The following is a 22,500-nucleotide window of genomic DNA, read 5'->3' as shown; positions in this document are numbered from 1 at the left end:
TAAAGCAGCATAGATCATCTAATGGAAGATAAGTTGGTCCACAATACTCTAACTATAATGAATAGAAAGATTGATCATCAATGTCATCATCAATATCAATAAGTGCCATTAGTAATAACATCATTATTGTTAAGTGTCATTATCGTCATCATCCATAAGCATCATTATCAATAAGATTCATCGTCTATTACCGTATTTTTCGGAGTGTAAGTCGCTACGGAGTATATGTCGCACCGGCCGAAAATGCATAATAAAGAAGGAAAAAAACATATATACGTCGCACTGGAGTATAAGTCGCATTTTTGGGGGAAATGTATTTGATAAAAGCCAACAGCAAGAATAGACATTTGAAAGGCAATTTAAAATAAATCAAGAATAGTGAACAACAGGCGGAATAAGTGTACGTTATATGACGCATAAATAACCAACTGGTATGTTAACGTAACATATTATGGTAAGAGTCATTCAAATAACTATAACATATAGAACATGCTATACGTTTACCAAACAATCTGTCACTCCCGATCGCTAAATCCCATGAAATCTTCCTCCCCGGTGTCGCTCCTGGTATGCGCCGCTAGCGTCCTTTCTTTCTGCTGCTCGATCGCAGTTTTCTGCAGCATATTTAACTACGTCCAGCTTGTAATCTGCAGTATATGATTTCCTTTTCGGTGCCATTTTAGTTCAGCACTTCTCAGTTTTTATAAGTTACCGCCAATGTTGATGTGATCCATTTTAATAGCTCTGGCAGTAGCGTATAGCATATAGCAGTTAGCATATCATGGCCCACAATGCACTTCTGCCATGGCCCGCCCCAACCGAATTCTTATTGGTTGGCATGTGAGTGACGATTGCTGACGTGTGTGTGATGATGGCTGCCATTTGCTTCGTCGCTCACGTGAATGAGATAAATAATATTATTTGATATTTTACGGTAATGTGTTAATCATTTCACACATAAGTCGCTCCGGAGTATAAGTCGCACCCACGGCCAAACTATGAAAAAAACGTCGACTTATAGTCTGAAAAATACGGTAGTGTCATTATCAATAAGCGATGCTAGTATCACTAAGTGTCGTAATCACAAATAAATGTCATTATCAATAGGTGTCATTATGTCAAGTGCTATTATCAATATAAATAACCATCATCAAAAAGGGTCATTATCAATTAGTGTCATTGTCAATTAGTGTCTAAATCAATGCATCAATATTATCAATGAGTCTCATTATTTTCAATAAGTGTCATCGTCGTCAAGTAGTCTGTATTAATAAGTGTAATTATCAGAGTGCCATTGTGAATTAGGGTCTTTATCAATAAGCGGTGTCAGTATCAAGTCTCATTATCAACGCTATTACCAATAAGAATTGCCATCATTATTATTATCAATAAGTGTCATCAATACACGTGGTCATGGTTAATTAGTGTCATCAAAAAGTGCCATTATTATCAATATGAGGTAATCAACTGATCTATAACAGATTCATCAACTGTTAAGTGCATCAACAGCAGTTTAGCATGAAGTGAAATAGTCATAGAGTGAGGCAAAGAACCTCCTTGACCACTTTTAAAGTGTTACCTAACACTTTTTAGACAATAGACTGATAAACTCAAACTTGACTTTTTTGGGATGTGATGGAATTGTAGATTTGGTTCTTAACATCTCTCCAGTGGCGAGTATCAGTTCTGCATCAAGAGCCTTGAGACTAAGTTCTTTACCAGGAACTCTATTCAGAGTGATGTGCTGTCGCCGTACTGTCGTCTTTTTTTCACAACACCAAGGCCTACCATGGAACTTCTTTTGGGGGTACTGTCAATCGCTCCCTGAAACAGAAATTAGAAAAGGTAGTTGCTGGTAATCAAGCAGTCCTGCATAACTGGTAAATATTTTTCCACTCTGAATTTATGCATATGGAAATTTTGAAGAAACTCAGGGTCAAGACCTGCTGAAAAACTACTGAAATATTCTGGAGTTTATGGAGGTTACCTGTTTTCTCAGTCTTTTTCAGCAGGCCTGATCTGATGGTCTTGGAGTTGAGGTCTTTTGAGTCAGAATGTCCGGTTCTTCTGAAAGAAAAGAAGCATCATCATTAAGTGTAGCTCATCCTACTAGCAAATACACTAATATACCATATCACCATGCCACTGCAATGAAGTTCATACCATCAGAATCTTGAACAGGCTTCAAGAGAAGACAAAAAGCAAGAGAACATTAAAGTCAGTTTGCAGAAGGAAAATAATATACATAGTCTAGTTTAGCTTGAAGGTGATTTACAGTGTATTTACAACAGGATTGTTACCACACATCAGTGTAAGGATGACAGGGTTTCCCCTAGATATGTGGGGCTGGGGGTGAGGCTAGGGGTGTGGTTATATATATAAAGTTAAAGTAGCAATGATTGTCACACACACACTAGGTGTGGTGAAATTTGTCCTCTGCATTTGACCCATCACCCTCGATCACCCCCTGGAAGGTGAGGGGAGCAGTGGGCAGCAGCGGTGCCGCGCCCGGGAATCATTTTTGGTGATTTAACCCCCAATTCCAACCCTTGATGCTGAGTGCCAAGCAGGGAGGTAATGGCTCCCATTTTTATAGTCTTTGGTATGACTCGGCCGGGGTTTGAACTCACAACCTACCCATCTCAGGGTGGACACTCTAACCACTAGGCCATATTGATTTGCAATGATGCTTATATTTTCTTTAAAACAACAAATGTTTATGTATGTTTAAAGACAAATGTGTTATTAATTACTAATAACATATATATTTCAATATTATCAGAATCAGATTTATTGGCCAAGAATGTTTTTGGTAGACTGTGCTCTCTTTGTTCAATGTCATTTCAATTATTGCTGCATATTGTAAATAAACAAATAGGGAAATCTGAGCCGGGACAGTTTATAAATAAGCTGGTGACCCATTTTCTCGGTCATATTAAGTAGGGCTAGATATTAATTAATGTGTGTGTGTATGATTGTTTGTACATTGATGTTACATCCATGATGTCGTTCACAACAACAACAGATGAGATGTGTTGTGTGTGTATGATTGTGTGTACATTGATGTTACATCCATGATGTCGTTCACAACAAAACAGATGAGATGTGTTGTGTGTGTATGATTGTTTGTACATTGATGTTACATCCATGATGTCGTTCACAACAACACAAACAGATGAGATGTGTTGTGTGAGTGTATATGATTGTGTGTACATTGATGTTATATCCATGATGTCGTTCACAACAACACAAACAGATGAGATGTGTTGTGTGTGTATGATTGTTTGTACATTGATGTTACATCCATGATGTCGTTCACAACAACACAACAGATAAGATGTGTTGTGTGTGTATGATTGTGTGTACATTGATGTTACATCCATGATGTCATTCACAACAACCTAACAGATGAGATGTGTTGTGTGTGTATGGATTGTTCTTGCTAGCTTTAGCTTCCTAGTTTAGTCGCTGTTTCAAGGGGCCGTTTCTACATTGTTTAGTTTAGCTTCCTAGTTTAGTCGCTGTTTCAAGGGGCCGTTTCTACATTGTTTAGTTTAGCACGGGCCGGTTGAGTGTGTTGGGGATAAATGAGCGCTACCAGACACATTATTTTCCAAACCAGTATTTCTTCTCATCACAATGACAACATTTCACTAACATGTATGTCAATTTCACTGATTTTCTGCGTTTAATAGCGGATTCTGTTTCATTGCCAAATTATGTGACTTTGTCCACAGTTACATGTGCGTGGAAATCATGCTTTACTTTTTTGTGGAGTTTAGTAATGATTAATTAGGCATACTAACGTGTCAAAAAAAGTAGCAACCATGGTGACATCCCACACTTCTAGTAGACGTGCTCTTTTTTTCCACTCACTCGCTCCTCGTCTCTTTTACCGTCAGCAGTTCCGGAATTTGCATGCACGTTGCGCAGCACATTAATTGTATTCTTTTTTTTTTATTTTGGAACGGCCTGGCTTTGTTGTTAAGAGTAGCCATGCCAGCAACTTCAGGGTTCCAGGTTTAATCCTCGCTTCCGCTATCTGAGTCACTGCTGATGTGTCCTTGGGCAAGACAGTTTACCCACCTGCTCCCAGTGCCACCCACATCGGTTTAAGTGTAATTTAAATATGTAGATAATGGGTTTCACTATGGAAAGCAATATACTGAAATAATTCACTTAAATTATTATATTTTCATGATAGTAAGCAGCCATGATCGAAATTGAAATAAAAATTTGATTAATTGTCCAGCTCTACTTTATAGTGACGTCTTTCGAATGAGAATGTCTTATTCAACAAGAAAAGAACTAGAAGCATTAACATCAGCTTATCTTACTGGATAGATGCTAGGACTGGGCGATTACATGATTGTGATACATTTCTGGTCAATCACGGTGATCAGCTGTGCACAAACATAAACTCAATCTAACATGAGGGAACAGCCAATCAGAGTCAAACTATTACTGCCCAACATTCGTTTACAAGTTATGCAGAATAAACAGAATGACTAAACTTGGAGCTTAACATGTAGCTGAGGGCAGCAAAATAAATGTCAGCATGTGGGTCCATGGCCACATTTGTCTACTAGCAGGTGAGAGATGCATGAATTATAATCTACAATTGACTTTTAGTAAGTTTGAGACCAAACTTGTTGACACAGAAGTGTGTCAACAATAGCAGCATAAGCTAGTATTAGCTCACTGCTATTAATGCGCCAAATAGTCTGTCTGCCTTGGCGCTTATAATAACAATATCACTCATATTTGGTTCATTTTCAGGTCACGACATGTAAATGGAGTATTGTTGGTGCTTTTTGGATGTTTTTAGAGAGTATAATGAGAGGACCCTGCATTTGTTAACTAAATTGTTAGATATTTATTTACCATTTAGAATGCATACAAAATAAAAACATATGTTTTCTTGTCTTACATAAGGATTGTGAATGATAAACAGCACATCTCTTTACAATTGTTATGAATTTCCAGTATGACTGATCTAATAAAATAGTCAAAGTGCAGAAGCGTTCCTCCGGTGATGTAGAATCTACGGAAATTACCAAAAGTTTTCGGAGCAGAATATTCAAAATGGCCGACTGAATTTGTGGCATTTTAGACTGTATTTTCACATACTTTGTGGATTGTAAATACAATTGGTTATGGTTTACTGGATACAATGAAACACAATTAAGCATATAAAGTCAACTTGTTTTTACACTGTACTGCTACTTTCTTTCTTTAGTTTATTTGGAACATGACCACACTTACAGTATAATACATCACACAATTTCATATAATTTCACTTTACATCATGTCCGAAAAGGAGTAGGAAGAAGCAAAGCTTATTTAATCCTACCCCTTTCCCACTTCAGAGCGTTTACAAATATATAGAATCATTTACTGACCTTTTTATATAATAAAATAACATCTGTGAATTAGTATACACAACAGTTTTGTAATATGTAATTAATTAATTCAGTCATTATCAACATACTGAGATGAAGAATATCTTATTTTCAATAAGGTTGAAAGTATTTATCATAATTATTCTTCTTTGTACTTTGTAAGCATTATTATTTTGAACAACCTCTTGAACTGGATCATATCAGTACAATGTTTCACTTCTTTACTTAATCCATTCCATCATTTAATTCCACATACTGACATGCTAAAGGTTCTCAGCGTTGTCCGTGCATATAAATGTTTTAAATTATTTTTTCCTCTAAAGTTATATTTCTCCTCTTTAGTTGAGAAGAATTGTTGTACATTCTTTGGTAGCAGGTTATAGTTTGCTTTGTACACAATTTTAGCTGTTTGCAATTTTACCAAATCACCGAACTTTAATATTTTTGACTCAATAAATAAAGGGTTTGTATGTTCTCTAACATTATGTATTATTCTAACTGATCTTTTTTGTAACACGGTTAGCAAATGTAGCGCACATTTGTAGTTATTTCCCCATATTTCTACCAATAACTCAGATATGGTAACACTAGCGAGCAGTAGAGAATATGAAGTGATTTTTGGCCCAGGACGTATTTTGCTTTATTCATTATTGAAATGTTTTTTGCCACCTTATGTTGTATGTTTTGTATATAAGATTTCCAGTTCATTTGATCATCTATTTATACTCCCAAAAATCTTGTTTCTTTTACCCTTTCGATGTCTACTCCGTCTATTTGTATTCGTGTATGATGTTCTTTTCTACTGTTACCAAATAGCATTATTTTAGTTTTACTGAGATTCAAGGATAGTCTGTTTTTGTCAAACCATCTTTTTAATTTGCTCATTTCTTCTGTTATTATTTGTATTATCTTCTGTGTGTTTAAATGTCTTCATTGGTTAGTCAATAAATGGACAGCTTCTAAGACGATATAGTTTGGCCACCAGTGTTGAAATAACTAATGTATCCTTGTGTGTGCTTTCTTTTACTTAAAAGCATGTCAACTCAAAGAGTTTATGACATTATTATGTTAAAGTGCTTTTTCTCATTTAATTCACTTTTACTCAGCATGTTAATACAATGTTGAACTAATCTCTAGTTTATTTGTTTTTTTAGAACAGATGTTTTAAAAGTGGCAGGTTGAAAATAAGATTACAAATTGTGATATTGAGATGGGATGATAACAAAAATAATTGTGATCCTTTTACGATATTGCCCAGCCCTACTAGATACTACTACGTACCTGATACACTCATGATAAGGAAAAGGCAACACAACTGTCTCATTTTATGACATTTAGAGACAATAATTAGATAAAAAAAATATGCAAGTTAAACAGTTTCAACCAAATTAGTTTCTTACCATCTGAGTTTTGAGCCTGACTTCCACTGACTTGTGACTCTTGACCAGGTGCCACTGTTGAGGATGAACTATCAGACATTGACGGCATGTAGTCACTTTCTGGATCATTGCTGGATTCAGATAAAGAGCCATCTATAACACCGTCCATCTATAAAGAAATAAATCAAACATTTTACTGACTTTAGTAAACTAACTTGTGAATTCTTTATAAAAAGTCAGATAAAAACTATTGAAAGATTGAAACAAACAATATAATTATCTACCAAAACATCTCATAAGTATTATCCATAAAATAAACACTTTCTCAATGCTAACAAATTAGAAAAGTGTGCAGTAAAAATAGTGAGCAGATTTTTTTTCATGTTCTAGGCCACAACAAAATGAGAAACAAGTCACAGCATATATATATATATATATATATATATATATATATATATATATATATATATATATGTCTTAATAAGGTTATCCAAAAAATAGTGCTCGATACCGTATTAGAGCGCAATATATGTATGTGTGGGGGGAAAAAAATCACAAGACTATTTCATCTCTACAGGCCTGTTTCATGAGGGGGGTGGTTGACGATTGAGGGTACCCCCCCTCATGAAACAGGCCTGTAGAGATGAAATAGTCTTGTGATTTTTTTTCCCCCACACATACATATATATATATATATATATGTATATATATATATATATATATATATATATATATATATATATATATATATATATATATATATACCAAGGTAACAGGGCAGTAAATGTGAAAAATAACATGTTAGAGTTTTACTCACTAACTAAAGTTAGTGTGCATGTTGTCCATTGTTAGCTAAATGAGCTATCATTAGCACAGCTTTACTTCCGGTTAGAAATGGTAACGGACAGATATTAAACACTTAACAAGCATAATTTTACAAAATATGTCTTACCTTGATTAGTTGTAAGATTTGTTTGTGGTTTTCTTGTATTGTTTGCGTTAGTTGTTCTTCACACCGCTTCAGTGGTGTTGATGTGCATCTGCGGGCTCGCACTTTCTGGTGATGCATTCACGTCCACTCGGATGTCAATGTTGTGACACTTCATGGACTAAGCTACTGATTACAATCCACACTCTTCAGTAAACTAGTAGGATTATGTTTAACAATGGTTCATTAAATAATTAGTCCAACATTTGAAACTCAAACCATACTGCTTTTAAGCATAAATAAGTCTCAATGAAGAAAGCAAAAAATTCCTTCTGCCATGAACGCATCCTTGCATGTGGCTTGATTGAAGCGCGCCCCTCCCCCACACTCAAGAGTTGTTTGAAGTTTACTGACTTGCTGAAAAACACACTAGTTGTGTTCAACATTAATTCATCAATAAATGTACAAAATACATTACATAGTTCTACATCATTACAGTTTATATAAAGGAAATACATTTGTATCTCAAGCTATTTTTTTTTACTTAATCAAGGTTTTTAATTTAACTTCTGTGGTCTTATTACTTTCTACTGTTTTGTTGGATGTGATAGTTGTTTTATTTACAACATGTCAGCCTTTAATCAGGTCTTGTGTCTAAGTTTGAAAGTCTTGAAAATTGTGACTCCTTGCATCACCTTGATTGATCCCCTCCCCCACACTGCATGAGTGAAACTCTCCCCTCCCCCACCATCAACAGTTTGAAGTTTGCTGACCTGCTGAACAACACATTAGTCACATTAATTCATCAATAAATGTACAAAATACACTACATTGTTCTGCATCATTACACTTTACATGATGCAAATATATTTGTATCTCAGGAGAGCATTTTTTTTTCCTAATCAATTTTGCTGATTCATGTCTTTTCCCCATAAACTATACTTCTTTAACATTCATGCTCATCACATTTCCAAAGAAGACTTCAACAATAAGAGGTCGAAGTTACTTACAGTAGTGTAAATATGTCACTATGCCTTTAATTACCTCACTGGGAACCAATCAAGTTGCTTGAATTAAATGAAATAAAATATCCTTTATAAAGTAACTACCTGCAGGCCCCAAAGAACACACATTACAGGTAGGGGCCACAGGCAACATGTGATTTTAGTCAGGATTTCCCTGGAAGTTTGTACTATGTTGCACATATTTGTCTACTGATTGAGGATAAATGTGTTTCATCTTTATAGCATCTTGCTAAGTGTAGTGTATTCCTTTAAATACAAATATTTAAAAACAATTGGCTAAAGTGCTGTACCAACATAAGAAACTATTTTAAAATAGTGCAAGCAGTGTCACGTTTACATTGTAACACAGATAGATATATAAAATACTACAATAGTGAAATATACCTTCAAAGAAGTGCAAAAAGATCCATCCATCCATCCATTTCCTACCGCTTGTCCCTTTTGGGGTCGCGGGGGGTGCTGGAGACTATCTCAGCTGCATTCGGGCGGAAGGCGATGTCACATAAAAATACTAAAATGTAATAAATAAATAAAAATTTATAAAATATATGTATATATAATTAATGACCAATATAGCCTGCCTTACTGGATTTTGTTTCTTTATTGATTTTAATTATTGTTTTGTTTATTTGTTGTATTGTTTTGTATGAAAGTCTCTCACTGAGAGCCACATTTACTGCGGCTACAAATAAAGACATCTAATCTAATTTGACCGCCTTGGAGTAAAAATATGTTTTTATCATCGATTTAAATGAGCCCAGGAACTGGGAGGATTTGACAGATAATGTGTGGTTGTTCCACGGTCTAGGCGCTGCCGCTGAAGAGGCTCTATGTCCCCTGGTTTTGACTGGAAGGACTCCTAACCAATTTCAGAGTGCAGAGTTGCTGGTGCCTTCCCTAGGGGTCAGAGGTCAAGATATTGCAGTGGTCATTTCAACACAATAACAAAGTACTTTCCCTTGGAAGTTTGAGATGATTTTTGACTATGTCACTCAGATTAGTCCACCAATGAAGGAAACCTTTGTTGCACCTTGATAGCACGTGGCTAAAGCTAAGTAGCTAACAAAAAGATTTAGAGACTCTTAACCCAAAATCTCTTGTCCAAAACCATCTCTCGGGATTTTAAAGCAATTTTGAACCAATTACTTTAACATTTGTCCAATTGGTGGTGTTTTGAATATAGACGATTTCTGCATTTGATGACCCGCCAATCAAAAAGCCACCGACACCTGACAGATGTCAAACTACTCGTCTGGCATTCCCAAACCACATATTAAAATATCAGATCCGTGTGACCTTGTCGACACTTTTCCAAAATGGCCAGCAGAACCTTGTTAGACTGTAGAACTTTAAGAGCTTTTTGAAGAAAGTTTTAGGACAAAAATTGTGGACGCCATCAACCCTGTTTTTTTCACTGCCGTCTGACAGCGGGGTCTGAACATGACCTCTGTACAAAATGTAGGGTCCAAGGGGGCCGCATGAGTGCTGGTGACCTTTGACCTAAGAAGAATTACGCCTCCTTTTCTGAGATATCTCACTAGCGCTTTGCCAGAGAGCACTCTGCTTTTCAACACTAGATCAGGTGGTGAGTCTCCACATGTGTAGCATTCATGGGGTGCATGGTGGCAAAAGTGGACCTCTACAGGCCTAGTAATCCCACTCACTCAAAACGTTAGGCCCAAACTCATCTTTTCTCCTATTTCTCCCCACTACTTTCTTCAAGAGCTTCCAAATTGTCAAACTTGCATTAGACAGTGTCTCTCCACATGTGTACCCCTTTTGGAGGTTCTGGCTTGAAGGAAGACCTCCAGGTTCCCTGTGTGACCCATTCAATTTAAGCCTTTTCTCCTCTTTCTTCTCTCTACTTTTTCTGAGAGCTTCCAAATTGTCAAACTTGCATTAGACAGTGTCTCTCCACATGTGTACCCCTTTTGGAGGTTCTGGCTTGAAGGAAGACCTCCAGGGCCCTGTGTGACCCATTCAATTTAGGCCTTTTCTCCTCTTTCTTCTCTCTACTTTTTCTGAGAGCTTCCAAATTGTCAAACTTGCATTAGACAGTGTCTCTCCACATGTGTACCCCTTTTGGAGGTTCTGGCTTGAAGGAAGACCTCCAGGTTCCCTGTGTGACCCATTCAATTTAAGCCTTTTCTCCTCTTTCTTCTCTCTACTTTTTCTGAGAGCTTCCAAATTGTCAAACTTGCATTAGACAGTGTCTCTCCACATGTGTACCCCTTTTGGAGGTTCTGGCTTGAAGGAAGACCTCCAGGGCCCTGTGTGACCCATTCAATTTAGGCCTTTTCTCCTCTTTCTTCTCTCTACTTTTTCTGAGAGCTTCCAAATTGTCAAACTTGCATTAGACAGGGTCTCTCCACACATGTACCCCTTTTGGAGGTTCTGGCTTGAAGGAAGACCTCCAGGGACCCTGCGTGACCCATTAGATTTAGACCTTTTCTCCTCTTTCTCCCCTATACATTCTTTGAGAGCTCCCAAATTGTCAAACTTGCATTAGACAGAGTCTCTCCACATGTGTACCCCTCTTGGAGGTTCTGGCTTGAAGGAAGACCTCCAGGGCCCTGTGTGACCCCTCCACGAGCATACCGATTATGTGATACCACTCAAAATTAGGCCAAATTGTGAGTCATCATCTGCTGCAATCAGAGGGAAATAACAGAATATAACAAATGTGCTAGTTTGAAACAATAATTTGGTCCAATAATATTGAAATAATAATAACTGCATAACATTAATTCATTTCCGTACTTAAATAATACAAATATACCAAATTAAATGTTACACAGACCATGTAACTTGCTGGCACTAAACCTGTAAGAAATAGTTCTTCTCAGTCTTCTCTATGTTTACATTTTCACACTTTGCACTATTTTATTACACTTTATTAATAGTTTCTTACATACTCATTTTTGCACCTTCATTTTTAGAAGTTATTGTTAAGTGTTCAATGTAATTTTACTAGTAGGTTTACATTGTTTGAGTATTTTCCATGCTTGTGTTGACATTTATTTCCTGCAGTGATATTTGAGGGATTAGAATAACAGGAAGTTACTTTTGAAATGAAAATATTAAGATTGAATATTTTCCCTCCTGGTTGATATTTTCCATAGGTCATAAAAATACAATAATAGACCAACTTAAAAAACCGTATATGGTGATAGTTTTCAGTCAAACAAGTGTGCATCTCTGACATCTCTGATCCTTCTTGAGCTGAGTCGCCAGGTGCAAGTGCTGCCCCTCCCCCCTCCACCGCTGCGGTGTACTTCAAAGGCTGTGACTGGAGCCAGCTTGTTAATTGAAGCCACGTAGTATGACTCCTTAAAGTCACACTCTCACCTCTACTTAACTTTGTCCATTAAATGGACTTTTACTGCTCGTACTGGACTTATTTTTGGATATGTTGCACAAAATAATGCATTGATGAGGGAGAAATTGGTTTCAGCTTGTTAGCACCTTGCTAGAGCTAAGTGGCTAACCAGAAGTGCTACAGACTCAAAATTTGTTTACACTTATTCGGAACCTACCTCAGAAATTGTAGTACAATTTCCAAGAAATTGCGACTTTCGCTGATTTTTTTCACCTGCTTTTGGCCGCACAGTAGCACTTGGTTTAATTATTTGACAGATGTCAAAATGATTATTTTTTTCAATCAGATTAATCACACTCTAGAATTTTTATAATAATAATAATAATAATAATGAACGTTGTAACGCAGTTTACATTTGTTAAAATCTCAAAGTGCTGCAAAGTATAAAAAAAAAAAATAGAAAGCTGGAATATATAATAGAAAATTAAAATGGAAATAAAAACATGAAAAACACTAGATAAACACTAGATAAAACAGAAACATAGATAAAAGTAGAAATAAAAACATGAAAGCACTGGATAAAACAGACAGGCAAGCAGTGCAGTAAAAAAACAAGGCAGAGAAATTAGATGAAAGCTGTGCTAAAAGGGTGGGTTTTTAGTCCCTTCTTTAAACGGTCGACTGACTGTGGTGTTCTAAGATGTTCGGGGAGAGCGTTCCAGAGTTTGTCCATTGTTTGTAAGTTTGTCCTGATGGGTTTGAGGAGGTTGGTGTTTGAGGAGCGGAGGTTGAGGGGAAACTAAGTCCTTGAGGCAGGAGGGGGCGTTGCCGTAGATGCATTGATGAGTTAGCAGGTTCATCTTGAATTAGGTCCAGGATGCAATAGGGAGCCAGTGGAGTGATTTGAGGATAGGTGTGATATGATCACGCTTGCGCACTCTCATCAGGATCCTCGCAGCGCTGTTTTGGATGTACTGGAGCTTTTTGATGCTCTTTTTGTGGACCCTGACGAGAAGTGCGTTGCCGTAATGAAACCTGGAGGAGATGAAGGCGTGGGCGAGTCTTTCAGTGTCGGCTGTGGTGAGTGAGGGGCGGAGTCTTGAGATGTTGCGGAGGTGAAAGAAAGAGGTTTAGCACATATGGTTGATGTGGGCTTCAAAGTTCAGGTGGGGGTGGATTTTCACTCCCAGGTTGGTGACAACTGGGGAGAGTGGCAGGTCCTGTCCAGAGAAGGTGATGCTAGTTATGGGGCATGTGTTGATCTGGTGTGGGGTGCCTGTTTTCATGACCACTGTTTTTGAGCTATTGAGCTGCAGGAAGTTGATGCTCATCCATGCCTTTATCTCCTCCAGGCAGGTGGTGAGAAAGGAGAGGGGTGTTGGAGATGAGGGTGAGGTTTGCATTGTTTGCAGGTAGAGCTGTGTATCATCAGCATAGCAATGGAAGGATATTCCATGCCTGCTGATGATACAGCCAAGGGGTAGCAGGTACAGGGCGGTTTCTGTATCGGCAGGCTGTTTTCGCACTCCTTTTGCACACACACACAACGCTTGCTCCGTGCCTTTCTTCAGTTTTTCAACCTGACGCTTATGACAAGCCGGTTTGATTCAGGGTATGAAGGTGCTACATGAATTCTGACTTTTAGAGGTGTAAAAGCTGTGGTTGACCCAGTGAGGAAGGTTGTAGTCGTTCCCCAGACTGCTGTCAGGTGTGGATCTATTGTGCAACTTAAAGAGAGGCACTGCGTGTAGCGGCTGCTCACCCATGCTTACTTGCTTAAGGTTGTCCATCGTATCCGATGACGACAATCCATCTCTATGTTTTGTGAGTCCTCATGTGGCTGAATAGTCCAATCCGTGATCCACATGATCTGCCGCAAACAGAGCAGGTGAAGGCACTGACTGGGGGTGCAGGTGTGGCAATGGCTTCATGCGTTCTTTGACGCTTCCTGGCTCGTTGACCACTTCGGTCCTCCTCAAGCTTATGAACTCCTTGTTGGAGGAGCTGCCGCCAGGTGGAACGTTGGGCTGCAGTGTCCTCCAGCTGGGTCGGGTTCAGGCCGCATTTCTTCATGACAGTCTTCATTTGATCTTTATAACGCTTTTTTGGGCCTCCTGCCAAGCGGTGACCAAGATGAAGCTGACCATAAAGCACCTTGCGTGGTAAACGTTCTTCTGGCATCCTGATAACGTGGCCTAGCCAACGAAGTTGGTGCTGGGTGACTGTAGCCTCCACACTGGTGCAGTTGGTCTTGCAGAGTATTTCAGTGTGGGGCATTCTGTCCTTCCAGGATATCCCCAGGATGCATTGTAAGCACCTGATGTGGAAGGCCTCCAGCATCCTGAGGTGGCGGCTGTACAGGGTCCACGCTTCACAGCTGTAGAGGAGGGTTGTCATGACCACAGCTAAATAGACCGCTACCTTGGTATGTAGCTTAAGGTCTTTGTTCTGGAAGACCCTTCCCCTCAGTCTGCTAAAAGATGCTGACGCCTGCTTGATCCGGTTTGGAACCTCCCTGTTGATACTGCAATCGTCAGAGAGAAAGCTGCCAAGGTATTTGAAAGAGTCCACTACTGCTAGTGGTTTATTGTCGATGGTGAAGGTTGGTGGATGAGGTGGAGGAGTGGATGCCCACTGGCATATTACCTCGGTTTTTGCCACGTTGACAGAGAGGCCCAGTCTGCCATAAGCACTTGCAGCGGCTGAGAGGGTAGCTTGCAGCGCTTCCGGTGTGTGGGCCACAACTGCGCAGTCATCTGCGTATTGGAGTTCAATGACTTGCACTGGTGTGACTTTTGTGACTGCTTGGAGCCTCCGGATGTTAAACAGGTTCCCGTCAAGTCGGAAGTCGACGGTAACGCCACTGTCCTTCTTGATCCTCTCATGAAGCAGCAGAGTCATACACAGGAGGAAGATATTAAACAAGACCGGAGCAAGAACACATCCCTGGCGTACACCGGTGCACACCTTAAAGGGTTCTGATTCCTGGCCGCCAATAGTCACACGTGACATCATCCCTTCATGGAATTGCCTTAGGATGTTGACAAACTTCTGTGGGCAGCCGAACTTCAGGAGGATATTCCAGAGAAGCTCCCTGTTGACGGTGTGAAAAGCCTTCGACAGATCAATGAAAGCAACAAAGAGGTCCTGGTGCTGCTCCCTACACTTCTCCTGAAGCTGCCGTGTTGTGAACACCATATCCACAGTGCTCCTGTTCTTCCTGAAACCACATTGTGACTCCGGCAACAGGTCTTCCGTGATGTTGTTCACCAGCCTGTGTAGCATGACTTTAGCCAGGACTTTACCAGCAACAGCCAGAAGTGAAATGCCACGACTGTTGCCACAGAGGGACTTGTCCCCCTTGCCTTTGTAGATGGTGATAATATTGGCATCTCTCCACTGCTGAGGGACAGTTTCATGCTTCCACACTTTGCTGATGACAAGGAAAAGGGCACGGATGGAAAGGTAGCCTCCTTACTTGAAGATCTCTGCAGGGATGCTGTCAGGACCAGGGGTCTTGTTGTCTTTCAGAGATCTTATTGCACTCTTAACCTCTCCAAAGGTTGGTGGAAGGTCAAGGTAATGGATGTTTGGGTAGTCAGGTAGTTCCTCCAGAACTGAGGGGTCTGTTGGGGCGGGCTGATTTAGCAGAGTTTCAAAATGTTCTGCCCATCTTTTGGTGATGAGCTTCTGGTCTTTTATGAGGGTTGTACCATCGTTAGACCTTAGCGGGTAGACAGCGCAGTTTATTGGGCCGTAGATGGTTTTCATTGCCTCGTAAAAGTTGTGCATATCATTTTTGTTAGCATGAGATTGTATTTCAGCTGCCTTTGATATCCACCACTCATTCTTCAGGGCACACAATTTGGACTGCACCTCCCTTCTGGATGTTTGCCATTGTTGTCGGAGCACACCTGAAGTGGGGTTGTTGAGTACAGCATTGTGTGCTGTGTGCATGTGTTTGAGCATGGTGGTTATTGTGGCTGTGTTGTCATCAAACCAGTCCTGATGCTTTCTGCGCTTATAGCCAATGGATTGGGATGCTGCCTCATAGAGCCTGGAGCTGATAGAGGTCCATTTGTCGTCAATGGAGTCATCACTCTCCAGAATATGCTCGATGTCTTCCAGGTTTTTGGCCAGAGAGAGACGGAGATTGTTCCGAGCCATAGGATCTGCTAGCCGGGTACAGTCAAGCCTCTTCTTCCCTGACTTTTGAAGACGGATAGCAGGGCGTACTTGCACCCGGAGCCTGGTTATGATGAGCCGGGGGTCGGTCCAACACTCAGCTCCTCTCATTGCATGAGTTAGTGATACGTCTTTTATGTCTGAGCGTCTCACAATGGTGTAATCAATCAGGTGCCAATGTTTGGAGCGTGGGTGCATCCAGGATGTTTTGTGCTTATTTTTTAGTTGGAAGATGGTGTTTGTGATGGTCAAGTCATGCTCAGCACAGAGGCTTAGTAGCCGTAGGCCGTTAGCATTGGCTTGTCCAATGCCATGCCTGCCAATAACACCACTCCACACCTTGTTGTCCTTCCCCACTCTGGTATTGAAATCGCCCAACAAAAAGATCTTGTCCTCCTTAGGTGTGCGACGGAGGGCCTCATCTAATGCCCAGTAGAAGCGGTCTTTAACATCTTCCTTTGATGGTAACGTCGGTGCATAGGCACTAAGAAGGGTGGCATATCTTTTCTTAGCCAGAGGGATCCTGAGTGACATGAGCCTTTCACTTATGCCAACCGGTGCTTCTGGGAGTTTTGGTAGGAGGCTGTTTTTTATTGCAAGTCCCACACCGTGCTAATGCTCCCCTCCTGGAGGGTATCCTTTCCAGAAGAAAGTGTAACCTTGCCCTTCTTCCTTCAGGGATCCTTCATCGAGGAGTCTGGTTTCACAAAGTGCAGCAATATCAACATTGTAGCGGTTAAGTTCCGCTGCAATGAGTGCAGTTCTGTGCTGGGGTCTATCAGTGGTAACGCTAGTGTCCAGGAGTGTCCTTATGTTCCATGATACCAGTTTAAGAGGGATTATTTTATTTGCTTTATTTCGACCGCGGAGTGGAATTCCCGACAGGTGCGGTAGCCTGTCCAGGATGGTTTTGAGTGGGCAATGTTTGGGCCACCTTTTCTAGGCTGTTCCCCAGTTGAGTTGAGCAGTGCAATCCTAAATAGGGCTGGTCAGGCGTACAGGGGTCTGCCGAGAGCAGCTGCCACTCAATTTCAGCTACTAGCGACCATAGATAGCCCTGTACCGCTGATGTGCAGGGTTCTGACTAGGAGCTTCCGGTGCATTCATATCTGCTCCCGTTATCAGACACCCCATCGCCACCAGACTTTGTTTCATTTCCGGTAGCTGGTCTCACCGAGGCAGAGATGAATACCTGCGCAGAGGAGCTTGTTTAAAGTGCCACTGGGGGTGCGCATATCCCAGCAGCACTTCTTCACTGTGAGAGGGTGGGATCCGGTGGCAAGGGGAACCCAGGACGACCGGCACTCTTCCACAGTTGCAGGAGACTGCTGGAGCTCCAGTTTTTTGGAGGACCGCCTGTCGTGTGCCGCCAACCACGTTGCTTTTCTTTCAGGGTGTGCTCCCCTAGCCTTTGTCTTCCTAGACTTACCCACAAGGCAGCGGGTCTTCGCCGTATCCCTGGCTAGGGGGCAGTCAGGTACTAGGCCTTTGCCAAGGGCCACCTGGGGTAACAGTAGTTAAGGGGTTAACCTCCTAGTGCCCCAAGACCCCCCAAAGAAGAGCCTCCACTGCCGGATGCACTTTAACGTCACCCATACACACCAGGTCAACACCAATACCGTTATCAATCATCCGTTGTTTGGTCAGAATCATGAGCAAACAACGGATAAAAGTTCAAAGTAATCTGACAATTACTTTTAATTGTTTTTAAATCCCTAAATGGTCTGGCCCCACAATACCTTGACTTGTTCCTTCTTAGTCTCCCTGTCCTTGGCCAGATCAGCATCTGAACATCTCCTTTTTTTGTCCTCCGTAAGCCATATAAAAAAATGCAAACTCCAAATCCCCGCAGTCAGTGATTGGCTGGTTGGTGCAGCCTGGACCACAATGTTTTGGGAGCCTGGCCAGTTAACCGAGACCAAGGTTTTTCACAGTATATTCAGAGGACAGACAGCCAGCGGATCGTAAGGAGAAGTTTTTTTGTACGTGACTAGCTTAGAAACAACGTAAGAAGACTTAGAATATACCTTTAATATTGGGGAGGTCATGTGTAGGCACTAGTTTGTGATGGAGAGGTAGTAGAACTAAAACAGCTAGTGTACTAGTCACGACACAATGAAGGGGGGATGAAGATGGTGTACTGAAATCTGTATTGTTCCAGGTTGATATTCAGTATTGTTACACACTGGTAATAGCAGTCTGAAATAATAATAAAATAAAAACCACAATAAATGTCTAGTACTTTAAAAGCAGTAGATCCATATCACTGTTTTACATAATAAAAATAGATCTACTTGCATAGACAACATTTCCTGAACAAATTCATGCATAAATGCATTACTGTTGTGCATGTAGATGCTCTTAAAGCAAGATAAATCAGCGAGATACACAAGAACTAATACACTTCATAGAACGACATTCAGCATTGTTCTTACTCTAAAAAACATTTCTTTATACCTTTAATATGTATTTATTTCGCCCTTGCGGTATCAAAAATGGTATCAAGTATCATATCAAGCATTGGTATTGAATTTGAAGACTGATGCATACCAGTCTGTGATTGCTTGGTAGGCATAGATAATTTGGCTAAGTGATTATACTGTCATGAGCCACCAGATTCTGTACTCTCATCCACTCAGACTGCACGGAGGTCTAGTTCACTTTCCCTTGGGTTCTGTAGCACTTGCCAGTTACTGAAGACATGGATTAAATGCAGTCATGTACATTCGGTGTGATCATTGACTCACATTGACAACAGCCAACTTCTACAGAAGGGTTTGGAGACGCAGGCTCAGTAATGGTAGCCATGTGCTTCCACTAGCTTGCAATGCATTTGAGTGCACATTCACTTAGCTAATGATGCCAAGTAAGTGCAACTTGATTAAACTTGCACTTGGTTCGTGCAAGTTTGTAAAAAAGAATTAGGTTTCACAAAATTTACAGTGTCTCACACTTGCACTTAACTTTAAGCAAGTTAGGTTTATTTAAAGTTTTAAAAAAAACCAAGACAAATCCACATCACTTCAGCAGATAGCATGTAGCACTGGTATATGCATGCTACTAAAGTGCCAACTAAATTCTAGCTATGGACAGAACTACATAAATCCTTAGGAATATTAATTTCACAGTCAGACTTATGTCACAGTATTTATTGCCATCTTTGTCACGTGTTGTTCTAAAGTTAATGATTATTTGCAAAAAAAAAAAATGTTTATGAGTTTGAACATCAAATATGTTGTCTTTGTAGCATATTCAATTGAATATGGGTTGAAAATGATTAGCAAATCATTGTATTCCGTTTATATTTACATCTACCACAATTTCCCAACTCATATGGAAACGGGGTTTTTATAATGCTATAATTGTTGCTCTGAGCTTTGTAGTCAACTATTGAAATTACTGTCGACTATCTTAACTTTCCATTTCCTCTCCTAAGCTCTGGTACATGATGTCCATGCATAGTGTTAGTAAAACACATGTTGACAGCATACCTTACTTTGTTGGGTGAGGTTTATTTTCATGCAGATTTGATAGTGGTGCCAATGTGGCAGGCTAACATTAAGTCATTTTATTTAGAACAGTGTTTCCTAAAGAATTATGTTGAAACCCAACTGTTCTGGCGAGGCATGGGGATAGTTCTGTCAATATAATAATTGTTAGTATGGCACGGGTTGGCCATTAGTCTAGCCATCGTCCATCAGTTGTTTTGCTTTATACTTAAAGTTAAATATGAGTAAGTTAATGCATTTCTTTGGATATGTTAGGAACAGTGTTGAGACTGAATTTGAAGGTTGAATATTCTCATAAACATAGCAAACATACTGTACATGTTACAATTACTTCTATAGATGTTTGTCCCCAAAGGAATGTGGGGCACCCAAAAGTGACTTTTGTGAGTTTGTGTATTTGTGTACAATTGAAGTCCCCAAAATGGACTTTAAAATTATTTGTCCCCAATGTGATGGTATTTTTACTTTTTGGAAAAAAGTTGTTAGAAACTAAAATCTCAGGTGATTTCCATAATCTGGGTATTCCCAGTGATACATCCTACCTACTGGCATCTCTCTAAACCTTTCAGAAAGTGGTGTCCTCAAAAGTATGGTATTTTTATGGGCGCCCCCAAAATGGACATAAGGGAGTATGTGTGTACAATTTGGATTCATATTATATATATATTTTATTTTTTCAGAATATAATCATCACACAGTTGACTGTTGACCTTTTGGGTATGAAATGGCATCACTTCATTATTCTTTGTCAGTCTTATTATATTAATTATTGAGCAATAATGTGGGGGTCACAGTACACAGTGACTTTGACTTTTGACCTGTGACCACCCAAATCTGTTCAATTCATCCTTGCATCTGAGTAGACATTTCTTCCAGATTTGAAGAAATTCCCACAAACCATTTCTGTTAAATCACATTCATGAGTTACCTCTGTCCTTTGGAAATCCAATCAGTTCATCCTTGTCCTAAGTGAAGCGGTCTCAGTTCTCCCACTTAAGTCTATCAGGACCTAAAACACTAACTATAGCTAACATGAGCACAGTGTGCTGCCGACTGAAGATAAACGTGCACTTCTGTTACACTTATTAAAAGCAGATCAGTAAAATTAAGTCTAAAAAATAATTAATATCTGTTCTGATAAACCGTAACATCACAGACATTTCTCACAAGTTAGCTATATGAATAAGGGGGCAAGGTCAAGTTTAAATAGAATAGAAAATTATATAATTAAAGTAGATTTTATTCAGGGTCTATGAATCATTTTCACTGCTAATTTAATTTAATGACAAATTATAACCTAACATTATTAAATATTAAATGCCATAAAAACAAAAAACAAAAGGTGAAATTCCATATAATGTATATTATTTTACTTAAAACACCTTGTAACTGCCATTTCTTTAGTGCAAGACCTTCTGGCGCAATAATGGGAAATGTCCAGAGGGGGCAATAGAGAGCAAAATGTGTGTGTATATTCTGATATTCCAACTGAGTACACACACGACAAAGTGTGTATTTTTTATCAGTTTGGCATCTTTCTGAGGACCTCTCTGAAACTTTGAGAGAAGCATATTTACAGCCTCCAGAGGCCATTGCAGTGAAAATCTTGTGAGGACCGGCCTAAATGTCCTCACTTTCCAAAATGGTCCTCACTCGAAAGGTTATCTACTCGTGATGGTCCTCACAAAGATAGCAGTACAAACACACACACACACACACACACACACACACACACACACACACACACACACACACACACACACACACACACACACACACACACACACACACACACACACACACACACACACACACACACACACACACACACAAACCTATGACGATTGTGTTAGCAGAATGTTTTCTCACCTTGGGACAGAGTGAACTGTACGTGAAGTCTCACGTCAAATACAGTTCATTATGTTCAAGGACATAACAATGAATACACAATACACACAGATTATATGACAGATTGTTTAGGTTTGGGAAGAAAATGTACCAGGATGCTGTGTTGCTCGGGTCGCATGACCGTGATCATTTGGCGTGTTCCCAAGATGCAGCAAGCAGGTACAAAAGGTATTTAATGGCTTAAATAAACAAAATACCACTAGAAAGGGCACCAAAGCACAGGGAAGGCTATGCAAAACGAAACTGAATGTGTAAAAACAAAACGGAATGCTGGAGAACAGCAAAAACTTACGGGTGAAAACGTGCAGCCGGAGAAGCATCCACAATGTATCAACAGACATGACGAGCAGCAAAGTCTCAACTCAAACAACTATAATTAATTACAAAATGAGAACAGCGGCGAGGAGAAGACGCTCAGAGGTGGGATTTGAAGCTGCTTGCAGGATCACACAAAGAAAACAGGAAAAACGACCGAAGTAGGATCACTAAACCGAAATTAAGACACTAAAGACATGAAAACGCCCACAACCTGGTGAGCGACCAGACTTTAGACAGCTCGGTCTCCTCCCCAGCGCTGGTATTGCTTTCGTTTAACTTACCCTATTTTCCGGACCATAGGGCACACTGGATTATAAGGAGCGCTGCCGATAAATGGTCTATTATCGATCTTTTTTCATATATAAGGCGCACCGGATTATAGGGGGCATTAAAGGAGTCATATTATTACTATTTTTTTCTGAATTGAAAACATTTCCTTGTGGTCTACATAACATGCAATGGTGAAAAAACGTCCGACCGGAACTCTCTAATAACTACAGTTCCTTGGGTGAATAATGTAAACTCAC

The 22,500-nt window shown here is 39.9% G+C and overlaps 1 protein-coding gene and 1 long non-coding RNA gene across 3 annotated transcripts in view; both read right to left on the bottom strand.

The window, feature by feature from the left end:
* Positions 1–8,412, bottom strand: part of LOC133610321 (uncharacterized) — a 10,203-nt gene extending 1,791 nt beyond the window's left edge. The window contains exons 1-5 of one of the 2 annotated variants that reach the window (XR_009815847.2): positions 7,734–8,412; positions 6,803–6,950; positions 2,164–2,182; positions 1,988–2,067; positions 1–1,824 (exon numbers count right to left, since the gene is read on the bottom strand). The exon at positions 1–1,824 is cut by the window's left edge and continues 1,791 nt beyond it. This is a non-coding gene — a long non-coding RNA (uncharacterized lncRNA). Of the gene's footprint in view, positions 1,825–1,987; positions 2,068–2,163; positions 2,183–6,802; positions 7,162–7,733 lie in introns of those variants that run through there. The other variant, XR_009815846.2, reaches the window with a different exon arrangement.
* The window catches only part of lamc3 (laminin, gamma 3), a 318,369-nt gene that overhangs the window by 216,466 nt on the left and 79,403 nt on the right, over positions 1–22,500 (bottom strand). The window lies entirely within an intron of this gene.

This window comes from Nerophis lumbriciformis, linkage group LG11 (assembly GCF_033978685.3).
Source record: "Nerophis lumbriciformis linkage group LG11, RoL_Nlum_v2.1, whole genome shotgun sequence".
Classification (NCBI taxonomy): domain Eukaryota; kingdom Metazoa; phylum Chordata; class Actinopteri; order Syngnathiformes; family Syngnathidae; genus Nerophis; species Nerophis lumbriciformis.
This window is presented reverse-complemented; position numbering and strand designations above follow the sequence as displayed.